Source organism: Camelus bactrianus, chromosome 23 (genome assembly GCF_048773025.1).
Source record: "Camelus bactrianus isolate YW-2024 breed Bactrian camel chromosome 23, ASM4877302v1, whole genome shotgun sequence".
Classification (NCBI taxonomy): domain Eukaryota; kingdom Metazoa; phylum Chordata; class Mammalia; order Artiodactyla; family Camelidae; genus Camelus; species Camelus bactrianus.
In genome coordinates, this window is record NC_133561.1 from 27904749 (window position 1) to 27910036 (window position 5288).

At 54.7% G+C, this 5288-nt stretch overlaps 1 long non-coding RNA gene across 1 annotated transcript; it reads right to left on the bottom strand.

The window, feature by feature from the left end:
- Positions 1–223: 223 nt before the first annotated feature.
- Positions 224–3495, bottom strand: LOC123615164 (uncharacterized). Its single transcript, XR_006722719.2, has 2 exons — positions 3207–3495; positions 224–481 (listed from the first exon to the last, which is right to left on the bottom strand). It is a non-coding gene; the product is annotated as an uncharacterized LOC123615164 (long non-coding RNA).
- Positions 3496–5288: the final 1793 nt, after the last annotated feature.

A 5288-nucleotide genomic window follows, 5' to 3' on the forward strand; every position in this document is an offset into this window, starting at 1 on the left:
TTTTTACCCCATGCTGCAGGTCCTGTGGGCACTGCGGGGAGCCTGAGGGCAGGAAGTTTCCTTGCCGACTGTGAACAGAGTTCCAGCCACCTGCCTGGAGATCCCGAGGAGAGAGGGGGCCTGTGTCGGTTGTTCAAACTCATGTCTCTTTTTTAGCCCAAAGGGGAGGTAACTTAGAAGACCTGGGAGTCTGCATCCCACAGCATGAATCACAGAGGCAGGCTTTCCAGCCAACAGACAACTTTTAATTTTTATGAGTTACAGAAAACACGTCCATTTGAGAGAGGACAAGCAGTTCCCATCACGGTGCTTTCTCCAGTCGGCCCGCCGCCCGTCCTCTCTGCAGAAGGATACACATTTCAGATGATGCCTCCATCTCTCACACCCTCACTGGTCTTTCCTTTTCCAAGTCAGAGATGCGCTTGTCGTGGGGCTGCTCCGGTGTCAGCTCCACGCCTCCTGAACTTCACTCCACTGAAATCTGGTTGGGTATAAGACAGACTCCGGTGGAATGAAGGACAAGAGAAACACATGGACGGTCTGAGGCCTTTTTCTCAGAAGGTGGGCCATGTGGCAACCCCAGCCTCTGCACGCAGGGTCGTTGCCTGGCCAAAGGTTTTCAGGATCCTTGAATCACAGACTTGGGAGGTGTGAAAGATCTGAGTATTCACACCCTCCCCAGGCTCACTTCTTTCCAGGAGCTGGTGACAGCCTGCTCACCAAGACGCCACCGGGTGTCTGCAGCACATACAGCGCTGAGTGGTGGGGATGGCGCGGCGGGGCTGGGATCCTGGACGTAGCCATCCCACACAAGTCCATGTGGAAACTTCTCTGTGTTTACCTAGTTGGGATGCTGGCTGTCCTCCCCCTTTGTCTGTGTCCCTTTTGCGTCTGCCTTAACAGCTCGGTGTGGTCGGTCCTGGCTGCGGAAGGCAGGGGTTCTGAGATTGCTTTAGGAAAATCCATCTACTCTGAACTTGCTTACCAAGGCGGTGGAAGGCAGAGGCAGGGGCGTTCCTCTCCAGAAGGCACTGTCCAAAGAGAGCGAGCAGGGCTCTGCCGGCCCATTTGTGGGTGTGAAATAGGCAGAGCACCTTGGCTGGAGCCGGGTGCACTTGCGGGGGCCAAGGTGGGTGCAGGAGGGTGAACCTCCTGGGTCTCCCTCCTATAGACTTGTCCTGGTGGCCCCACATCCTTTCCCATCCTGCTGGGAAATGGCGTCCCTACGTCATCTCTGGGTGCGGGCATGGGGGTGTCGGGAGGGAGGGGATAACCTGGCTTTCAGAGACTGAACTAAACAGGGAGGATGGCCACCGTCTGAGAGCTCTCTGTCCTCCTAAAAGAAATGCCAGCCACCAGTTGCTGTGTACTTGCCGCCCCGCCCCTTCCTCGCTGTGTTCAGACATGCCCTGGGCTCAGCGTAAGCCCCGTAAAAGGCAGTTCTCAGCAGCGACACGCAGACGGGGTGAGTTCGGGCAGATCCGCCCTGTTGTTTGGAATCCTTTCTTCCTGGGGCTTGTTCTGACCCGAAGCAGGGAGGCAGTAGCTTATAACGTGGCTTCTCCCCACCCCCCTGCATCCAACCCCCTGGGCACTGGGCCTCTGTAAAAGGCTCTTCCACAAGGGCTGGGGGCTCCAGGCATTGCTGGGGAGAGCCCCACTTCCCTGGTCGGTGTGAACACAGGGTGTGCTGGGGGCAGGGGTTGAGGTACTGATGGGGTGGAGGCTGGCCCATCCTCTCCCATCCCCATCAGCTTTTTTGGTAAGTATTCCCAGTTCTCCATCATAAGAAAGAAAAGCGCCCTGCCTGTGAATGACCTAAACTATATATTCCCCTGCACTGCCTCTGAACCATTTCACAGCCAGAAATGGAAGAAAGAGACCAACCTGTTTGGCTCTGTTCAAGAATGGCAGGGATGATGGGAGGAAACAGTTCTGGGATGGAAGGAGTCTTTGCTTCCTTTCTGGGTGTCAGCCCAACTCAGGGCAAAAGGGACAATTCCTCTCCCTGCAGACCCTCCCGAGCCCACTCTTACCCTCCTAACATGCACGCTCCGCCAGAGTCTTTAAATCCTCAATCTGAGTGTGCAGGGCGCATCACCCTCACGTGGGGCCCTTAACTTCCAGGGTGGATCCTTCAGAGATGACATGGGCTGTAAGAGCACTTTAACTGTGAGAGGCCACGCACATAGGAGGTGGCGCTGACGTTAGAGAGTCCGGCGAAGGCAGGCCCTTCCCTTTTCACCCTCCCCTCGCCCCACAGACCTGCAGCTGTTACAAGACAGAAACAGGAAACGACCAGCCAGAACCTGTACTAGGAGACTTGACCCACGCTGGGCCCCTTACCTCAAGTTCAAGATTCTTCTGCCCACCATGCCTTCATCAACTTGATGGCCCAGGGGCCTGTGCCTTGGCCACTCGCAGTGTGGGGTTTGGTCAGAGAAGCAAACCGCACGTGCACTTGGCTATAGAGGAAGTTCATGCACTGCTCTCCTGTGCCCCTACCCGCCCTCAGGACTGGGCCTTAAATGACTTCCCAATAAAACCAACCTGGACATGAGAAGGGAAGAATGGAACCACATCCTGAATCTCCTGTTAGAGCTGCATCCTCCAGCCCAGGACTGAAAAGCCAGCCTGTCCCTCTCATTGGGTAAATTTCCATGAAACCAGACAGAGCTGCAGTCTTGGTACTTAACTGCTCAACACCCACCTTACCACACTGATTCCCATGATCAGTCAGATTTATTGCCTGGAATCACTGGGAATCCCCGAGAAAACATAGACCTGGCTGGGGATTTGGTGGATATGCAGCCAGGGTCAGTTATTTTAGCTTTGGAGGAAGTTGATGACTGATTTCCAGTGAATGTGGCTTTTTCCACAGCTCACCCTCTCCTCTGTTTGCCCAATGATCCTCCCGATGTAGCCTCGCGGCTTTGGTTTCACAAAGCCTCCCCCGACCCGCTCCACCCCACCCCAGGTCCGGAGATTTCAGACTCGCCTGCAACTACCAGTGTCTGTACCTTCAGAGAGCAGGGCCTGCTTTGGGCTTGATTCAGAATAAAACAGAGGTTTTTTCATAAGATCATTCAGAACAAAGAGATGGCTAGAGACAGGCCTAGGAGAGGCAGGAAAGGAATTCCAAGTCTTGGAATGTTCTTTCACTCCTGAGACTTGAGGACAAGGAGGAAGAAATGAGAAGCACTTACTGTATAAAGCGTCCAGCTGAGCAGGCCGTGCAGAACACAAATGGTTCCTGAGGGGAGCTGCGGGCCGGTCCAGAAGAGCCACTCTCTCTTTGATTAAAAGAGTGTGAAGGCAGGAGAAAGTGGAATCAGGGTAGAGGGGAGCAGAGTTAGCTGGAAAGGAAGAGTTGGGAGTATGGGGGTGCTCAGTGGAACTTCCAGAACAGAAGTTGGGAACAGACAATAAAAGAGAGAGAAGCTGGTTTTTCCAAGGCCCGGGTCAGGAAGAAGGACTCAGCCACTTTCCAGGAGGTGGTACTGGTTCCCCACTTTATTTATGCGCCTCCCCGCAGAGCTTCGGGTTACCTGCAGAGCCCGACCAATGGGGAGAGGGCCTGGGCTGCTGGCCCCGCCTCTCGGCACCCACATCCCTGGGGCCGTGAATGGCTGAATGGCGGGCGAGGCCCTTCTGCACCTAACCTTACTTTCTTATTGTTCTGTAAACACCAGAAAAGGGAGGGGAGGTCTCTATCACTGGGGAATCTCAGATGAGTTGAGCGTTGTCCCTGAAGGCCCTGGCCCCCCCTCCCAGAGACCTGGGGAAGGAAGAAAGGGAATGCTCAGATCTCACCTCAGCTAGGAGAGGCTGTGTGTGTGTGTGTGTGGTGAGATGGGATGGACTCTGGAGCTTTTAGCCATGTCCCCAGGTCCCAGCTCTACACAGTGAACTTCAGGAATCCAGCAGAGGTCCCCCAGCCCATCAAGGGCCCCTTGGGTCCCAGGAGAGGCCCACCTGGTGGGTTCTCCTGGCGTTTAGTCCAGAGTGAGTTTGCTGCTCCCCTAGTGATGAGCAGGCAGCTTCTGAAATCCAAGAGGTTTTGCAACCTGCTTCTCTTCCATTCCAGGGGGTGAGGAAAAGACTACAGGGTGAGGGGATGCTGGGAAGAGACAAAAGGAATTAGAGACAGAGCCAGCAAACTCATTAGGAACCATTAAAAGGCTGGTCTGTCAGCTACTGATTATTTCAATTCCCTCTCCCCCTGCTCCACTGTGGCCCCACCCCTGCCCTCCCCTCCCCCGCCTTCCCTCCCCTTTCCCTCTCCCTCCCCTCTCCCCAGCTCTCCCTCTTGCCTCACCAGGACGGCAAGGACAGCTGAAGTGTCCTCAGATGTGGTATATTTTGCCCAGAATCCTGGCCTGACTGCCACTTGTTCTCAAGGCAAATCTGCTGTGCAGGGAAAGTGGATCCCTCCCTTCTCCCACTAAAGAAAGAGCATGAAAGAACCCCACCTATGGTATATCGTGGTGCAGTCCTGCCCCACGGCCCTGCACAGACCCCGAATTCTGTGTGCTCACCATCTCTTTAGAAATCAGCCAATCCAAACCTCTTACCAAACAGATGGGAAACCCGAGGCTCTGAGAATTTCTGTCTCGAGTTCATGCAGCCAGCGTAGGGTGGAGATTGGAATCTACCTGGATCTATCCGCCTCCATTAAAGGGCTCTTTGTAGCAGACACCCCATGTTGCCTTCCTCAGCTCTGGAGGGCCCCGCATTTGTCTGGAGCATTCCACACTCCTTCTGGAAAAGGAAAGGGCTCCCCTGGAGATGAGGGGCGGGAGGCTTTCCAGGTGGTAGCTTTCTTAAGTATACGGCCTCCTCCCCTAGACCATCAGCCAGCTGGACCCCGTTTGCCTCATCAGAGCTCAGCTCTTCCGTTCCCCCAACTAGTGATGTAGGGGAGAAGGCAGTCCCCAGGTGAGATGACACACACATACCTGTGGGTTAGAGACCTGTGCCCTTGTCCATCCTGCCCTCCCTCCCTGCCTCTCTCCATGACAGCATCAACTCTGTACCAGGTGAGTGAGGAACTCCCAACCCAGAAACACACATACACGGACAGATGAGAAAAAACAGGCCAATGAGAAAAACACGGTGAATACCCCTAAAAGGAAACTGCCAACTTTGTGGGGTTCAGGGGAGGTCCCTCGGAGAAGGTGACATCTGAGCTGGCTCTGAAAAGATGAGCTGGGCCAAGGAGTTGATTAAGACCTGGCTTGAATGAAAAGCCTGAGGAAGGAGCCCTCACCCTCCGGTTCAGAAGCTCG